This window comes from Chlorocebus sabaeus, chromosome 20 (genome assembly GCF_047675955.1).
Source record: "Chlorocebus sabaeus isolate Y175 chromosome 20, mChlSab1.0.hap1, whole genome shotgun sequence".
Classification (NCBI taxonomy): domain Eukaryota; kingdom Metazoa; phylum Chordata; class Mammalia; order Primates; family Cercopithecidae; genus Chlorocebus; species Chlorocebus sabaeus.
In genome coordinates, this window is record NC_132923.1 from 34,882,173 (window position 1) to 34,901,754 (window position 19,582).

Sequence of the window (19,582 nt, forward strand, 5' to 3'; positions counted from 1 at the left end):
ATAATTTTACTGGATTAGACTAATTTAGTGATTCATCTCTATTCAGTGTATGTGTGAGAGAGAGAGTTGGTAAGCAGATTGACATTGGTTCATAAGATTCTTTGGTGTGTAAATTCTATCGAAGGAATCTATATTCTCTTTGCATATTGCAAACTGGAGTATAGCCCAAGTGACCGGGGCATGTCAACATGGCCTAGCAGTTAAAAACATAGATTTTGGACCTACACTCTCTGCTTTAAATGTTTCTTAACTTCTCTGTGTCATAGTAACCTCGAATATTAAGTAGAGATTATAATACATATTACATAGGACTGTGGTAAACATCAGATGGGTATATATGTGCAAAGTGTTTAGTATTTATAGTAGAAATGTTTGTCTAATAAACGATGTCCAGGAAAATATTAATATCCAGGAAAATAAATGTATTCTTTAAGACTCTTTGATTTGACTCTGAAAATACTGTAAATTAGATAGGCAAAAGGAAGATTTTGCCCACCTAACAGAGCCACAAGAAGATAAGATATAGAAGCACAAAGACAGCAAAAAGTATCAAGAGTAACTGGAGCTAGCACTACAAAAACTCTCTCTCTCCTCTTCATCTAGTCAGTTTATTCTCCCAAATCAGCAACTAATGTGATGGTTCCCACTGAGTTCAAATGTTCATGCCAAAACCAGCCACTATAACAAGGTAGGCAAGACTCATATAAAGATGGATGAATTTCCTCACTTGTAAAGCTCTCATTTGCAATTGCATGGGTAGAAGGGATAAACATGGTTTTAACATTTATATAGTCTTCACTTTGTGCATGGCACTCTTCTACTCTTTTTACATGTATCAATTAATGTATTGCTCACAATAAGCCAATCAGATATTATTATTTCCATTGTACAGGAGAGGAAACAGTCCAGAATGACTAAGAGATTTACCCAAAGCCATACACTTTGTTATCGATGGAGCTAACATTTTAAACCTTCCAGTACACATGCCAATCTATACTTAAAATCTAAGCTCTGGCTCACCCTAGACACCTTGAAATGTATGTTGTGGGAATACTAGAGAAATACAGAAAAACTGACAATGGTAATCTCTAGGTTACAAGATAGTGGGTGGATTTTCAATTTTTTCTATAATTTCTCTATAGTCCAAGATACTAAAATGTACCTTATTACTTTTTTAATCAGATAAAATAGTAAAGTTTGTTTTCAATAAGGAATTAGTCTCCAGGATTAAAGATGAAGGCAATGTATTTAGATCTGCTAAAACATAGAATTACCTATTACAGTGAAGAAAAGAAAACAGAGAAATCAAGAGATGGCATTATATTGACAGATGACACGCTTTGGAGGAGGTTGTAATCCAGAATGTGGCATGAAGAAAACTGCAGGGAGGAAAGGAGCCACTCTGCCCATCAGAGACTAGAAGATCTCTGAACTCAGAGTCTCCAGGAGCAATGGAAGAACAGCTAAAAACAAGGGGGATTCCTTCAAAGTCTGCATACATAATATGTACACTAATCAGCCACTATCCACGTCTTTTACATTGGAGTCCAGAGGGCAGCTCAACGTTTGCCCTAAAAAAAAAAAAAAAAAAAAAAAAAAATTAGACTCTTCTCCACAAATAATGAAGTAAATTTCCTTAGAGCTAATAATTCTAATATGAGTAATATTCAAATGTTGGTGCCTGGTTCCATTCTATTTTCCCTAAATAAAATATACATGCTAACATATCTGTGATAATCATTGTAAGAAAAGAAATAAACATAGTCTCTAAACTGATCCAAGATAAAATAGAAATTAGATCGGTCTTATATATATTAGATAAATTGAGTCAATAGCTAAAAATTATATCCGCAGTTAGAAGAAAAAATAGAAGAAAAAGTTTAATCAATGTAAACAAAGACAAAAAAAAAAGAAAAAATATAGTAAAAATGGGAAAAACAGAAAGCACAAAATAACAGGATAGAAATGAATCCAAATAGTTAATTCCAGTAAGTATAAAAGGACTAAAATTTCCAGTGAAAGACGGAAAGTTTTTTTTTTTAGACTGTATTGTAAGTATATCCAAAAGCTCTTTATAAAAGGCAGAGTTAAAACATAAGTACAGTGCTCAACTGGGCAGCACTTATACAAAAACCAGAATGATTAGCATGATTCCTGCATAATGATGACATGCAAATTAGTGGTGTTGTCTATGTTTGTACTGTACACTTAAAGATGTTTAAGAGGATACATTTTATGTTATATAATTTTACCACATTAAAAAGAAACACAAGGACAGGAAAGTTGAATATAAAAAAGATTGGTATACTTTAATCAAGAGAAAGCTGATACACAGTTAATACCAAATACAATACACTTTAAGGCAAATAACATTACTAGAAATAAGAAATTCACTCCTTATTTATAAGAGGTTGAACTATTTGGGAAGGTATAATAATTCTAAACTTATATGCACCTAATAGCAGTTTCAAATACAGGCAATCTTCGTCATTTGCGGTTTCCACATTTGCAAATTCTCCCGCTCACTACAATTTATTTGTATCCCCAAAAGCAATAGTCATAGGACTTTTGTGGTCATTTTCAGACATGTAGAGAGTAGCAAAACATTTGAGTTGCCCTAAATGCACCTTCCCAGAGGAGGTTGAAGAAAGTGACATTCTGCTTTCTTGTTTCAGCTCTGACACCGTAACCGGGTGTTCTTTTCAAGGTCTATGTAGTTCTGTGTCTTTCAGACTTTTGTGCTTTTTCTTGGTGATTTCACAGTTTAAAATGGCCCCCAAGTGTGATGCTGAAATGCTGCCTAGTTTTCATAAGCACTAGCAGGCTGTAATGTATCTTATAAAGAAAATACTTGTATTAGATAAGCTTTGTTCAAGCATGAGTTATAATGCTGTTGGCCATAATTATGTGTTAATGAATCAACAATGTACGCTAAATAAGGTATCTTTAAATAAAACCACACACACACAAAAAAAACCGTATTGGTAAATTGTTGGAAATATTATGACCAGAGACTCACAGGAACCTAACCCTGTATTTCCCCTCAGAATAATGGTTCAATATTCACTAATTCAGTGTTCACAGCAACTTTATAAAACAGAACTATGAAAAATAATGAGAATTGACTGTATGTAAAGCAAAAACCAACACAACTACAAGTAGAAATGAATACATCCATTATCAAAAGATTTAATATACATCTTCCAATAACTGACAAATACACAGACAAAAATAAATCCGTAGGAACACAGAAAATGTGAAAAACAGAACAATGAAAGCGTTTGTGTGAAAGAGCATACGAAGGAAAAACAAGATCTGGCAGAAGGTAAGGATAAATTGATTACTCTTGTTTGAAAGGGCAGAGAAATGAAGGAGAGTGATTCAGAGGGCAGGGATCAGAGTTATCCTAACATTTAGAAATAATCTAAGAGGATGATCTGTGAGAAGACTAGAGCAATAGGTTAAATTAATAAAAGTGAGCACAGAGTGCGCCCGACTCAGCTCTGTGCCCAACATCATTGCAAAATTGTTTCTCAGAATTTCTCCCCATCTAATCTGTTCACTTTTCGCCTGTATATAATCTTGAATATATAGGAGCAGAGTGTTTGCTACATTATATGGAAGCATCAGCATGTATATTTATTTCCTCCCCTAGACTATTTATTCTCTCTGGTCAATAATTTTTTTTTTTTTTCCATTTGTCCTTCCCAACATGTTGTACAGTGCTGGGCACAGAATGAGTTCTGAATAAACATTTAAAGATTCAATAAATAAATAAATATTAATTCAACAGAAATCCAAACTATAGCAGTTGTTACAAAAAATGGAAAATAAAAAATAACCATAACATTGTCAGCAAATTATTGGTAATTTGCATTATTTCTAAAAAATGACAAAAATTTTAAAATGATGAAAATCCAGAACAAACATGTATTGGACATGGGAGATCTGTTTGCTCTTTCTGACAAGATCCTTCATCTCTTTCTCTCACCTTAAAGATTTTACAAAAGAGTTGAGATCCAAGAAGTCATGTTTTTGAAAAAGACAAGGAGTCCTCTGGCAAGGAAGACTTTCTTAGTGGATTAAAATTGAGCTCATGACTAAATGTAAAATATAATTTCCCTTGCATGTAGTCATAAATTGGTTGCCCACTTGATGTCTTCAATATGACATAAGTAGTTACGATCCTTCTAGCTGAAATAAAACTTCGATCTAAGCAGCTAAAAATTCAGAACTGACATGGGAAACTAAATATGGACATAGTCCAAGATCTTGCAGCTCTGTTAGCTCCCTCTGAAAAAGACATTATCATTTGTTATTCTAGCATTCTGCTTAATACGCTTTCACCTGCAGAAGCCCTTCTTTCTTTTCTATAGATCGAATATTCTGTTTCTCCTTACTTCTTTGCACAGATTTTAAAAAGTAATTGACTTATTATGAAGTAGTACCCTACTTTTGGAGAAAAGTTCCCAGAATAATAAAAATACAGAACTATTTACCCAGTTTCAAATTTGAGGATCAGAGCACTGTAGCGATGATATAAGAATCAGAAGCAAGAATAAATTTCATCTACATTTGCTCTATTTCCTGCCATTTAGTTTCTAAAATGGAAGCCATTTCTTGCTGGGAAAAGAAAAGATCTTTCCATCCTCTAATGGAGAATCATGCAATCTTAGACTTGGATATGACTTGAGTAAAGTTCTTCCACCTCATGTGCCACAATAAAATGGTGTACTCTGAAAAGGTTAGAGGTGAATGGATAAACCTTTCCTGCCACCAACAGGGAGTGGGATGGGCTGAGCTTCAGCCAACTCTCTCTCACCTTAAATATTTGGCCTATCACAATTAACCACATTGTGAGACACAAATATTTCTTTCTTTTGTGCCATGATATGGAAAATGTTGGGAACCACTACCTTGGAGATACATAGTCAAACTTACTCGAAAAGAAATGCTTGCTGCAGTCATTCTGGCGCAGGGCTCTTTGATTTCTATGTGTATGTTTTCTGTGACAGATTCCTCAGTACTTTATGAAACAACAACTCTCTTTGAAGGATCTGTCAGAGAAAAAAGTTTAAAAGATCCCCTCCAGCTTCTTTGAATTGATGAAACTTCTGGCATTTGAAGCCACAGTAGATACAACTTTATGTGATAGCTTTGAACCTTGGAACGTGGATATTAAGTCTTTTTTCTAGTTATTGCTTCTCCAGGACATCCATCTTCAGTTCCCTCAAATGTTTGTAAAATGGGAAGGCTAGGGAAACTTCCACAACGTAACCACAATACGTTGGTATTTTTATTTGCATTGAATTTGTGGCCAATGAAAAACCTCAGGATATTTTATATGAATTACTGTTGAGTCACATCTTCTTCATCCTGTATTTACTCATCTTGTTAAACATAAAAACAGCAATTCTCTTTCCTTTCTCCTATGTGAAACTTAAGTATGTTGACTTCTCACATAAAAATAAAACTATAATCAATTTGTAAATCAATTAATTGTAATTATTGATAGTTCTTGCAAACATGACTTCTTTATAGGTTTCCAGTCAAATAATTGTAACATAATTGCAAAGCATGTCATACAAGTCAGACAGGACAGGATCCCAGGACACGTCACTACAGACTTCCCTCACTACAGACTTCCCTTCAACCTGGCATCTAACCACCTAAATATCACTAAAGTACTTCTTATCTGTAACATTTCCCTTATAGTAAAATTTAAAATAAACACAAAATCGTGCCTTGTTTATTAGTTAATAACATTAGCTTATTGTAACCAATCGATCTAAAAATAGCTCATATACGTTTAAATTTTATTTCTTCCTCTAAAAAACAAAGGTGTTCCTGATTGACAGGAAGCTTTCCCTAAAGTAACAATTCAAAGATACAAACTCCTTCCGTCGTATGTTTCTGCCATCTTCAATATGTGACTTAAAGGGTTGTCATGCTCCCTGAAACCAAGATGACAGAAGGTGAAAAAGCCAGTGAAAAAAGGCACACGTGCTTCTTTAAAACCCTTGCTGAAAAGTAAAACGTAAAGTAGGCACTTTGGGAGGCCGAGGTGGGCGGTTTACGAGGTCAGGATATCGAGACTATCCTGGCTAACACGGTGAAACCCCGTCTCTACTAAAAAGACAAAAAATGAGCTGGGAGTGGTGGCGGGCGCCTACAGTCCCAGCTACTCAGGAGGCGGAGGCAACAGAATGGCCTGAACCTGGGAGGCGGAGCCTGCAGTGTAGTGAGCCGGGATGGCGCCACTGCACTCCACCCTGGGCTACAGAGCGAGACTCGTCTCAAAACAAAAACAAAAATAAAAACAAAAACAAGGCCGGGGGCGGTGGCTCAAGCCTGTAATCCCAGCACTTTGGGAGGCCGAGACGGGCAGATCACGAGGTCAGGAGATCCAGACCATCCTGGCTAACACGGTGAAACCCCGTCTCTACTAAAAAATACAAAACACTAGCCAGGCGAGGTGGCGGGTGCCTGTAGTCCCTGCCACTCGGGAGGCTGAGGCAGGAGAATGGCGTGAACCCGGGAGGCGGAGCTTGCAGTGAGCCGAGATCTGGCCACTGCACTCCAGCCTGGGCGACACAGCCAGACTCCGTCTCAAAAAAAACCAAAAACCAAAAACCAAAAAACAAAAACAAAAACAAAACAAACAAACAAAAACGTAATGTAGGGAAAGTATTTGCTGGATGGGAAACCACATCTTAGCGACAACTCTGCATTATGGGCATTATCGAAGGAGACACACAATTGTGAGGGGCGCTACTAGCCTTATTTTAAATAGTTTACCCATCTGGCCATCTGTTTCCCTCACACATAGGACATAGTCAAGCCCTGGCCAAGATAGATCTTCCAAAATCACATCAAGAAATTTTAACCAAATCAAAGTTCAGAATGTCCTGGTGAAATATAGCCTTCTTCACCAGATCCTAATGGCTCCTACACATTAACAGATAAATTAGTTTCTACTTGCCACATCCTCCTCCCTTCCCCCACTTATCTCTGTCTTCCTCTCAATATACTATAGAGGAGGGGGTACAGAAGAAGTATAATTAACACCTCTCAATTGGAAAAGAAAAAGGAAAATAGTAAAACTCTACAGAAATAGTTAACTCCTTCTGGGTAGGCATTCTCTTATTTGTCAGCAGAGACTATTCCCAGATTAGACTATAAACCTGCTCTCTGGTAGAAACTCTCTTGCCCGTCGTTGTCTCTTGTCCCTAGTTCCAGCCCTGAGAAGTTTGTCCTTGTACCATGTCCGGAATTGGTGGGTTCTTGGTCTTGCTGACTTTAAGAATGAAGCCGCATACCCTCTCAGTGAGTGTTACAGTTCTTAAAGATGGTGTGTCTGGGGTTTGTTCCTTCAGATGTTCAGATGTGTCTGGAGCTTCTTCCTTCTGGTGGGTTCATGGTCTCGCTGACAGTAGTGAAGCTGCAGACTCTTGCAGTGTGCGTTACAGATCTTGAAGGCGGTGCATCTGGAGTTTTTCCTTCTTCCCGGTGGGTTCGTGGTCTGGCTGGCTTCAGGGGTTAAGCTGCAGACCTTCATGGTGAGTGTTGCAGCACTTAAACGCAGCGTTGACCCAAAAAGTGAGCAGCAGCAAAATTTATTGTAAAGAGCGAAAGAATGATGCTTCCACAGCATGGAACGGGGAGCGGGTTGCCACTGGCTAGCTGAGGCAGCCTGCTTTTATTCTCTTATCTGGCACCACCCACATCCTGCTGATTGGTCTATTTTACAGAGAGCTGATTCTTCTGTTTTGACAGAATGCTGACTGGTACATTTACAATCCCTAGCCAGACACAGAGTGCTGATTGCTGCATTTACAATCCTCTAGCTAGACATAAAAGTTCTCCAAGTCCCCACTAGGTTAGCTAAACGCAGAGTACCCATTGGTTTATTTACAAACCCTGACCTAGACACAGAGTGCTGATTGGTGCCTTTAGGATCCCTTAGCTAGACATAAAAGTTCTCCAAGTCCCCCCTTGGTTAGCTAGACACAGAGTACTGATTGGTGTATGTACAAACCTTGAGCTAGACACAGGGGGCTGATTGGTGTATTTATGATCCCTAGGTTAGACATAAAAGTTCTCCAAGTCCTCACTAGACTCAGGAGCCCAGCTGGCTTCACCTAGTGGATCCCGCACCAGGGCCGTGGGTGGAGCTGCTTGCCAGTCCTGCACCATGCACTCTTAATCCTCAGCGCCTGGGTGGTTGATGGGACAGAGCTCCACGGAGCAGTGAGCAGCGCTGGTAGGGGAGGCTTGGCTGCGCAGGAGCCCACCACGGAGGATGGGGCTTGGACATGGTGGACTGCAGGTCCCCAGCCCTGCCCCACAGGGAGGCAGCTGAGGCCCGGGGAGAATTGGAGAGCAGTGCCGCATATGCGGGCGGGCAGTGCTCCAGACCTAGCGCAACCTCTGCAGCTGCTGGGCCTGGTGCTAAGCCGCTTACTGCCCTGGGCCTGTCCGAGTGCCAGGCCTGCCAAGCGTGCCAGCACCCACTGGAACTCCTGCTGGCCTGGAGGCACGCAGCCCAGGTTCCGCCCACGCCTCTCCCTCCACACCTCCCCAGCAAGCAGAGGGAGCCAGCTCCGGCTTCTGCCAGCCCAGAGAGGGGCTCCCACAGTGCAGTGGCAAGGTGAAGGGCTCCTCAAGTGCCGCCAGAGTGGATGCTGAAGCACGAAGAGTGAGGGCTGCTAGCACATTGTCACCTCTCAATACCTTACCTTATGTTAGTATTGAAGAGTGAGCCAGTTTTGGGGGCCTGTACAAATTCCAGAAACTCTTTCCTGCTGGTGCAAGTTTGAGGATTGGAAAAATGTAGAGTCATAGGCTTTTTCTTGGCCAGTTCTTAACAGTTTTAACGATTAGAATCCCTCAAAATCTTAGTAGATTCTAATTTACTTATTTCCAGTTATTTCCATGTGCCAGTAACTAGGACCAGTTTTCTTTCTTGAGCGTAATTTTCAAGCCTACCTGAATGCTTTACTTCCTTACTCCCACGCCTTTCTCTCAAAAGTCAGTGGTGTCTTCCTGGAAGCCAGCTAATACTTTATGGTTTATTAAGAAGGCAATACCCATAGTCTGTTCTTTGTCCCAGGGCTGTTTACCTGAAAAATATTAATAATTTGTTATTGTTCAATGCTGTTTTCAGTTTCATTTCTTGCTGTTTGGAACGTAGAAGCTGACAATTTTTCCAACTCTATAAGCCCCAAAGCTTTCAGATTCTTTCTACCCCCTTTCATTGCTGCTTTCAAACTGTCAGTTGTTCTTATACTTTTTGTTTTGTTTTAATAATACATTTCCATGTGCTATAAGAAGAAAGTAGTACACAATCAGGTTTCTGTACTCCTAGAGTTACAAACCTATAAACGATTGATTGTCTTCCAGGTGGTTTGCTGTTTTACTAAATGTTTTGTCACTGCAAATATAGATTGTCATTTTTACAGCCGCTGATATGCATTTCTTGCCCGCCAGTGATTATCAAGCCAATGCCACATATTTTAATTATTTGTTGGAGAAATAACTCTTTTTCAAAGTTTCAATTTTTGTATTAATTAAAAGCTAGATGATGTAACAAACAAACCCCCAAATTTTAAGTGGCCCAAACACATTAGAAGTTTATTACTCACTCCTACATAGTCCTAATGCTCCTAATCTGTGGAAGACTCTTCTCCAAATAGTAACTCAGAAAAGTAGGTTGCTTCTACCTATGGCACCAACATCTTCCCAGGTCACCCTGTTGTTCTGCATTAAGTTAGTGGACGGGAAAGATCAATTAAAGAAGCCACATCCACTTCTTAAAAATTCATTGTAACCATTCTATTTCTAACCTTTCTATTTTATGGAGAGCATAAAAATGCTTGTATAAGGGTCTTGGTTATTGCTGGTTCTGCAGCCACTGACTGGTGTCCACTAGCCTTCACTGACTCACCATCAATCATAAGTGCTAGAGGAAAATAAATCCAAATCTTTGAATTATCTTGGGAAAATATGCTTAGGGTATTAATTCCAAATTAGCATATACTCCACAACCCCCTATTCTTTACTCTGAAATTTTCATTAGATCAATATCATGCCTAATGAGTAAGGACAAATTATTTGCAAAGAAATTGAAAATTGATGTCCTTATTATGATAAAATAAAATTCAAGAACAACAACAATACTCAGTGGTACTTGGTAGCAGAAATTAGACTAAACAAAATAGAACTGGCAAAAATAAGAAGACAATAACACTATGAGAACCACGAGACATCATTAATACTAAACCACAGTCTATGAAAAGAGGAGATAAATAAAAGAATGATAGCTGAGTTTGAAATGAAGTATTACCACCTATCCACTAGAATGAATAAAATTTTATCCATTAATCTATCAATCTGACAATGCCAACTGTTAAGATATGGAACAACTGGAACTCTCACTCCCTGCTAGTTGAAGTGAAAGTGGTAAAACCACTTTGGAAAACTTAAAAAATCTATTATACAAGCTCTGATCACATGCATTCATATTGTTTAACAAGTCCTCTCTAATTATATACTCAACCAAAATGTGCACAGATATGCAGCAACAGATACATACAGATATTAATACATATTAGAATGCTCATAGCAGCAATATCATCAATAGCTAATACTTGGAAAAGGCCCAATTGTCCATCAACAGGAGAACATTTTTAAGTGTATTTTTAAACAATGGGGTATCATATAACAATGAGGAGCACACTACTACCGTATACCATCACACAGATGAATACAACAGGCATGATATAGAGTGTAAAAAGTCGAAGACAGAAATACATACTGAATTATTTGATCTCATAAATTGCATAGAGAGGCAATCTAATATGTGGTATTAAAGTCAGGATAGTGGTTACCTTTTGCCTGAGCTGGGACAGGAGCACAATGCGTAAGTACTGGGAGCATCTGTGAGAAAGTTTCCTGAGATGCTGGTAATGTTTGATATTTTCATTAAATATAAAATGATCGGTGCATGTGCTGGTACATTCACTTAGTAAAAATAAGTTTACCCTTAAAATTCATGCATTTTCATGAAAAGGTATCAATGTTTTCATCACTAAACTTTCCTTTTATTATTGCTTTATGGACACCATAATCTGAAAGAATTTGTCTGCTTACAAAACTGTATTTATTAATGCTTATCCCTATCTTTTCTTACACTTATTCAGATTTTAACCCTATATTCTGCATTTGTGATTTCATATTTTTATGATTTCACATAAGTCAGTTGTATTACTAATAAGTAATAAATAAGTTGACAGACACTTAGCATTTTTCAGTGCTACCAGTAGCTCATTTTTACTGTCGCCTAGCATTTGTATCCAAGGTTTATCACACATAGGACATATTCAGTTTATTACAGTGATCATCTGACAGAGTTCTAGTCACAGTGTTTAATCTCCTAACTTGTTCCAATAATTTCCATGATATCACCAGAAGTCAATCATTACCTATTACTTTCAAAATGTGTTGCTTTACTTCGAGCCCACAGAAAAGAAAATATATTTTGTTAGCCAGACCATCTAATTCAGGGAATTAAGCAATTTCAAGAAGATTATTAAAATTTTGAAAACACTGTAGAATTTTATATCCACATTCATGAACCCTTAAAAATCTGGGAACCAACAACATATTATTTCTACTGCAGGTTCAGATGAAGTAGCAGGGAGTCTATTTCTTAATTTTTAATAAATGGTTGTTGTTGGACAACTTGAAAGGGCTATTTAAAAAGGTCTGCAACAGTAATATTTTAAAGGCACTTATATTTGAATTGAGAATCTAATCTGTCTATTGATTTCTTTTCTCAGATCTTCTCTTTGAAATTCAGTCTCTGCTCTCTATAAACCTTTACTGACTTTGAAGGTGAACAGGATATCTTTCTGGGTTTAAATATCTTTCATGCTATTGCATTAATTTTAACTTAAGGTTTTTGTTTTCCATTTTGGCTGGTAGATGGTGTTCAATCTACTCTGTCAGGTAATTTGATAGGTCCTGGGTATATAGCAATGATGGAGACACAGCCTTTGTTCTAAAAAAGCTCAGTTATGCAGAGAAAAAATTGTAAGTAAGTAAATAAACTGAGATATGCACCAGCAGCAATGAGTGCACTGAAAAAAATGATTTGCCAGTTCAACCTGGCAAATCAAGAAAGTTTTGGAAAATAGATATCATCTGGACCTTGAAGTGTCTGTAATAATAACTCACATCTGCATAGTACTTCTTACTTTCAAGTACTTCATATGTATTTCATTTTTCTTAAGAAAAAAATTCCTATGAGTTTTATATTGTCATTATTGTTATTATACTAAGTTAAGTAACTTGACAAGGCTATTCAAAACATGAAATATTTACATTAAGGTACAAATCTCGGAAGGGGCAGTAAGGGTTAGAAGGAAGATACAGGCTTTGTAATCAGAGTAACTTATCTTTGAAAAACTGCTTTGCCATTTCTGTGTGAGAAAATTATTTGTACTTGTGAGCTTTCTTAATCTCTAACATATTATCATCTCTGCATCAGGATTACTGTGTACTTTATATGAGACAACAAATGTATGTGAAGTGTTTAGCACTGTGTTTAGGAGAATGGGCTTTCAATTAATTTGGTGCTTTGTTTTTGATCTTAAACCAGGAGATGGGATGAGGACATGATAAATCAATGTTTTAGAAATACAATTAGGTCAACAATGTGCAGGATGGGTTGAAATATCAAGAAGCACAATAAATGTAAAAGAGGAGTGTTTTGTAATAGTCTAGCCTTAAGAAGATGAACGTTTGAACTAAGGCAATAGCAGTTGGGATAGACACGAAGAAAGGATGATGAGAAACATTCAAAGGTAGAATTGCCTTGAAAATTGATTGACTGTCAGGAGTAGAGAGGAGGGGAAGAATTACCTAACTATAATTTTGGAAACTGGTGTATTGTGCTGCCAGGAACTGAGATAGAAATACAAGTTGATGAGATGCTTTGAAAATGGACATTCAATACTATTTTAGACATATCAATTTAGGGATACATGCAAGAAGAGATGCCTGAGCAGGCAGTTGGAGACATAGGTCTGGAGCTCAATAAAGATTTTAGAGTCAAGTCATAGATATGAGTTGAAGACATGCTAGACAATGTGATCAACCAGGGAGAACATATGAGCCAGGCACAAAAATATAAAGACCAAAAAGTTGAGGAATAATAACACTTTAAGAGTCAAGAAATGAGGTGGGGGTGAGAGGAATCCAAGAAAGCCCAAATACGACTAGTCAGATATTTAAAAGAAAATAAGGAAAGTGACATGACATAGAAACCAAAAGAAGAGCGTGGTAGCTCAAGCCTGTAATCCCAGCACTTTGGGAGGCCGAGACGGGTGGATCACGAGATCCGGAGATCGAGACCATCCTGGCTAACACAGTGAAACCCCGTCTCTACTAAAAATAAAAAAAATACAAAAAAACTAGCCGGGCGAGGTGGCGGGCGCCTGTAGTCCCAGCTACTCGGGAGGGTGAGGCAGGAGAATGGTGTAAACCTGGGAGGCGGAGCTTGCAGTGAGCTGAGATCCGGCCACTGCACTCCAGCCTGGGCGACAGAATGAGACTCCGTCTCAAAAAAAAAAAAAAGAAAAAAAAAAAAAGGAAGTCAACCAATAAATTACCAAAGAGGAGATTAAAACCATAAGCACTAGTATCAGGTCAGCAGTAAACTTTGACAACTTTAGTGGATTGGATGAAAAAAGAATTTATTGATGAAAAAAGAGGTTGGGAATGTACAGAAGATAATGAGCATGAGCAAAGACACAAACAGATACAGGAAATCGTTTAAGTTGTGTTTGGTGAACATTGAGTTAACAGGACCATGAGTTAACAGGACCACCTCGGCCTTAACTCCTTTTCCTTCAGAGTAGAAAAAAAGCACCTCCTTTGCGCGGACACAACTCTGAAAGTGTGTAGCTAGGCCAGAGCTCACGCTGAGTTTCAGTCCCCTTATCCTTCTGCCTTTGTGCAGTTCATTGCTGCACAACCACTTGCAGCAGCGCTAAGTCAACAGTCCTGTGGAGCTGAAATGCAGGGTACTGGAAAGGTACCACTACAGCATAAATATGAAAAGATGTCTTATAGATCACAATGTTCAGAGGCTTGAAAGCTGGTTGAGACTATTTTGTTCAATTTAGGAGACAATGGGGAGAACCATCCATGTCTGTGAAGTTCTCTTAAGGAAGATGAGCCTGGCAGCAAAATGCAGATAGTGGGAGGAGGGAAATACAGGTGGTAGGGAAACTACTAAGAAAATGACTTCAACTGGATATCTAAATGCACAGCCTCGTGTTCCCTTTGATCTGATTTAAGATGCTTTAAATGAAGTCTGGAAAAAAAAATCGTGAGGTCAGAAAGAGCAGTATTTATTCATGGAGCTTTGATTTCCAAAATGTAAAAAGAATTAGCTCCTCCAGGAGCAAATTAGGCAGATACAGAGAAAGGCAGTCTCTGCACACTTTGGCAACACGATTTGGTGCCCTGCTTCCCACCTCTCCAAGGAACTACAGTGCTTTGAAGTACTATTTGTGACCTTTCCCTAAGGTCTTCCTTGTATTTCTTGCTATTGGGAGAAAAGTTGAGTCCTAGAAGGCCAGAATTTTAAAAACCAAAAAGTTCAGTAAAAACAATTCACATGGCATCACTTGGATTGCCTCTGGTGCTCATTCCTGTAGCTCATAAAATGACTGTTGACCTGTAATTACTTACTGGATTTAATGAATTAGTTAGCCTTGTTTGATAAATCCAAAAAGGCAAGATAAAGTGGAAAGAAAGAGAAGAGGAATTAGATTAATAGGAGAGAAAACCATTTTAGAATAAATTAAAACTTACTTAACATTGTGCTCCCTTTGAACAATGTAAGACACATTTTATAATTCTGATAACAACTCTGCTATTGCTATCAGTATTTTGCAGATAAAAAATCTGTAAATTCGTAATGTGAATTGCTCCATTATAATCATGGCAACTGGTTGAAAACGATGCAAAGTTATTGATAAGCAAACAAGTATTAGCATAATATTTCTACAAAATAACAGTTAAAATGAAATACACTAATGAGTCTGGAGGTAGAAATCTTGACATATATAACTGAGTAGAAAAAGTAAGTTTCAAAAGAATATGTACAAAGTGAAAACATATAGGTAATATTTTTAATTAAAAATATGTATGTAAAAAAGTGTCGTACATTTCCAGCCAAGATGGAATAACAGAGATCAAATTTACCCCTTACCCTCCCTCCTTAAACAATTGAAAAAACAAGCGAACAAAAACAAAAAACAAATGAGGTGAGCCCCATCTTATTGGCCTTGAAAGAGATTTTAAACTATGACAGAGAAGGAACTGAGGGTGAAACCTGGCAGACCCCATGAGGTGAAGAGATAGAGCTGAGATTCCTGGAGAATTAAGACAGGCAGTGTTCAAAGAAAAAATTAACCAGGGAAGACAGACCTGTGCAGAGAAACGTCCATAGTCCTCTGTAGAGGGCCGCATTCCACCTTCACATCCCACCCTTATCGGCATTCAGTGGAGTACTGATCAATGCAAGTGTGTGAGAAAATTGTCCAAGGCTGGAAGACACTGTCCAAAATAATTAGAATAAATAGGGCCCAACATCCACATAGGGCCAAGAAATGTTTGTGCTCTGACCAATCAGACTGCAAAACTTCTTAATTCACAGGACACTGGGTGGAGTACCCAGGAAGGTAGTGCCTCAATAGATGAAAATTAATTATAGACTAAGCAGTGCTCCCAAGCTACTGACGAATTATTTTTATAATGCACCAGATCCAAAATGATCAAACCACTTCTAAGTAACTAAAAGCAAACTGTAGAAGATTTATAGAAGTACAAAATTATCCAGCACCAAACAAGTTAAAATTCACAATATCTAGCTTTTGATTAGAGTACCAGGCATGTAAACAATTTAGGAAAGCATAAGCCATAATAAGAAGAATAATAAATTAGGTGAAATTGACCCAAAATTGACATAGACATTAGAATTAGCAAACAAAGACATTGAAACCTTATAACTATATTCCATATGTCCAAAACATTAAATGAAGTTAAAAAAAGACATAGCAGATATTTAAAAAAAATTCAATTGAATTTCTAAAAATGCAAATGATCATACTAGAAATTTAAAGTGTATTAGCCAGGATTAATGATAGATTAGACATTGTGAAAGAAAAGATTGGGGAACTTGAAGGTATATAAATATAACCATCCAAAATGAAACATACAGAGAAAAATACATTTTAAAAAATAAAAAAGCATCACAAAGCTATAGAACAATTTCATTTGAAGTCCTCAAAGGAGGGGGTTGGAGAACCAAAATAATATTTGAATAAATAATGACCAAAATTTTTACAAACCGGATGGAGACGGAATTTTTTTTTTTCGAGATAGAGTCTCAGTATGTCTCCCAGGCTGGGGTGCAGTGGCACAATCTTGGCTCACTGCAACCTCCACCTCCCAGGTTCAAGAGATTATCATACCTCAGCCTCCCAAGTAGCTGGAATTAACAGGTGCCCACCACCACGCCTGGCTAACTTTTGTATTTTTAGTAGAGACGGGATCTCACCACATTGGCCAAACTGGTCTTGAACTCCTGACCTCAAATGATCCACCCACCTTAGCCTCCCAAAGTGTTTGGATTACAGGCATGAGCCACCCTGCCAGGCCTGATGGAAAATGTTGATCCACATATTCAAGAAGCTCAATGAACCTCAACACAAGAAATATGAATAAAACAATACCAATGTATAGCTTAATCAAAATTGCTAAAAAGCAGTGATAGAGAGAAAATCATAAAAGCGCCAGAGAAAAAGACATGTTATGCAGAAAGAAACAAACCTAGGAATCATATCAGATTTCTTATTGGAAATAATGCAAGTAAGAAGACAGTGGAGCAATGTATTTTAAGTACTTTGGAAAGGGGACTTTGTAAATCTAGAATTCTATACCCAATGAATATGCCTAGCAGAAAATAAAGACAAAATAAAGGTGTTTTTAGACATACAAAAGATGAAAGAATTCATCACCAGCCAACTTGCACTGTTAAGGGAGTTAACAAGACATGTTAAGGGAGATACTTAAGGCAAAAAATAAATAAATAAATACCATTCATGCTTTCATCTTTCATGAAAAAGCAAAAAAACATATTGATTAAGAATATAAAATCTGGAGACAACTCCATCATTTCCTAACTGTGATTTTGGGCAAGAAATATTTTGGGCTTGAGTTTTCTCATAATTAATTTGGGAATAATGACAGTATCTACCTCAGAGGATCATTGTGAAGATGAAATTGTGTGGTGTGCATGTGTGTGTGTCTGTGTATGTGTGTGTGCCATCAAAATAATGACTACTGACTGGTATAATAAAAGCACTATAAATGTTGGCTATTATTTATGAATACATATATCTGTAATAAAAATATAAAAACATGAGTGAGAAGAATATACGCAGATTAAAAAAAAAAAAGAGGAAAAGAGAAAAAAACAGCTGGAGGTATATATCCCCAGTGACTGAGTATGTAATGACTGGAGGAATGGAGCAATGAGCAATGCTTACCTTCTCCACCTCATGGTAAAAAGAGAAGAATTCTGACAAGAAAAAGAGAGATGCCCTTTCCATTTCAGTTACATGCAACAAAGAGGCTAAAGAAAAGAATCCAATCAATGGATGGATGTGCTTAACTTTTCAATCATTTTGGAAGTCCAATCGCCAAGGACTATTGGCTAGTGAGGATGAACATTTCTTCTCTTTTGGGTTACTGGGCATAAAATCAAACTTTGAGCATCATTTAGAAGCTTCTATAGTTTGAATGTGCCCCCCCCCCCCCCCCCACCAAATTCATGCACTGGAAGCTTAATCCCTAATGCAACAGTGTGGAGAGGTTCCTGTAAGAGGTGATGCATTCATGAGGGCTGGTTTTGTCTGGGTTTCTAGTAAAAGACTAAATTCAGCCCTCTTCCCGCCCCCAGTGCCCCCACAACATTGTGTGTGCTGTCTTGTTTTCTGCCTTCCACCATGGGATGGTACAGTGAGAAAGCCCTCACCAGATCTGGGTTTCTCAACCTTAGACAGTCCAGCCTCCAGAACTGTAAGAAATAAACCTCCTTTCTTTATAAATTCCTCAACCTCAGGTGTTCGGTATAGCACCACAAAATGGAGTAAGAGACAAGCTTAAACCCAAACTACAGTGAGGTAGAAAGTTCCTAATTCTCAAGCAAATGAGTGAGCTTCAGAGTCCCAAGATTCTTTTGAAATTGTACGCAAAGAAAGAATATATAGAATTATGGGAGGGATGTGTGTGTGTGCTCATGTGTAGTGAGAGATTGCATAGTCTTCATCAGAATGGCAAAGTAAAGACCTTAACCCCAAAAACAATACAAACGATTGAGCCAAGAGAAAGCTGATTTAAACCAGGAACCGCATTAGTTAGCTTGGTGGATTCTAAAAACTAAGTCTATGCTTTAAATGCTCTTGGGATTTTTTATTACATACATTGTCAACTAAAATGCATTGAAAATTGAAGTAGACACTAGAATGTAATTTATTAATTATGAGAAACATAATTGCTGTAAGACCTGAATTTTAGAGAATGTATCTAGAGCATTCTTTCTCTTATAATCCAACTTTTAAAAGAAACTGTGATAATCCTAAGTTTACATGGTCAAAATTAGTGCTAAAAGTACTTAGACAGTCTTATTAAAAATACCCAAATAAGATAGTGTGGGAGTCTTTGCCACTTTCTGGATAATCCTGGCAATGGGAACAGAATTTGTGAAATATTTTTACCACAGAGACACTCTCTTTTAGCTAAGCATAACTGGATTCTTCCTGTCTGTTTTTTTTGTTTGTTTGTTTGTTTGTTTGTTTTTCTGTTTTTTTTTTTAATGCTGCCAGACTGTCTTCTGTCACTACCTTTTTTCTTTATACCTGCTAATAATATTGTTTATGCTACTGCTGTAAGTTGTCAATATAACTTGGAAAGGAAAAATAAAACAACTTGTGGTTTTATAATACAACTTTAAAAGTACAGCACTATTCCCTTTACTCAAGGTCTAAGGGAATTATTTTGTAAATTTAAACACCAATCCTAACAATAACTTTATTACCAAAACAAAAATTTTCCTAATGGTTACCACTAAGTGTTTCAATTGTGCATAATACTTATTGATTGAGTCCTCCACAATCTGATCCATTTGAGGTCCCACCTTCCTCCCTTCATGTTAACCTCTTACACCACCACCACCACCCTCTGCCGTAGGGAAAGAGAAGCTAGGGATGCACACACGCGCATGCACACACACATTAATAGGTTCAAGTTTATGGTCTGTGAGGTTAAAATTGTGACTGCCTTACTAACTCCCCCTGGGACTATATACCTATAAAATATAAGCAGCAAATTTTATCACTAACTCACGTTGATCTTAAGAAAAAAAATGGTAATTTACATGAAATATGAATGGTGTTCAGTGTGAAGATGTCAATTTCTATTGCAATGATAATTTGAACAACATATT

The 19,582-nt window shown here is 37.5% G+C and overlaps 1 long non-coding RNA gene across 1 annotated transcript in view; it reads right to left on the reverse strand.

The window, feature by feature from the left end:
• Positions 1-1,305: 1,305 nt before the first annotated feature.
• LOC140709361 (uncharacterized) overlaps positions 1,306-19,582 on the reverse strand; it is a 103,182-nt gene continuing 84,905 nt past the window's right edge. The window contains exons 3-4 of the long non-coding RNA XR_012089870.1: positions 8,989-9,122; positions 1,306-1,571 (exon numbers count right to left, since the gene is read on the reverse strand). This is a non-coding gene — a long non-coding RNA (uncharacterized lncRNA). The remainder of the gene's footprint in view (positions 1,572-8,988; positions 9,123-19,582) is intronic.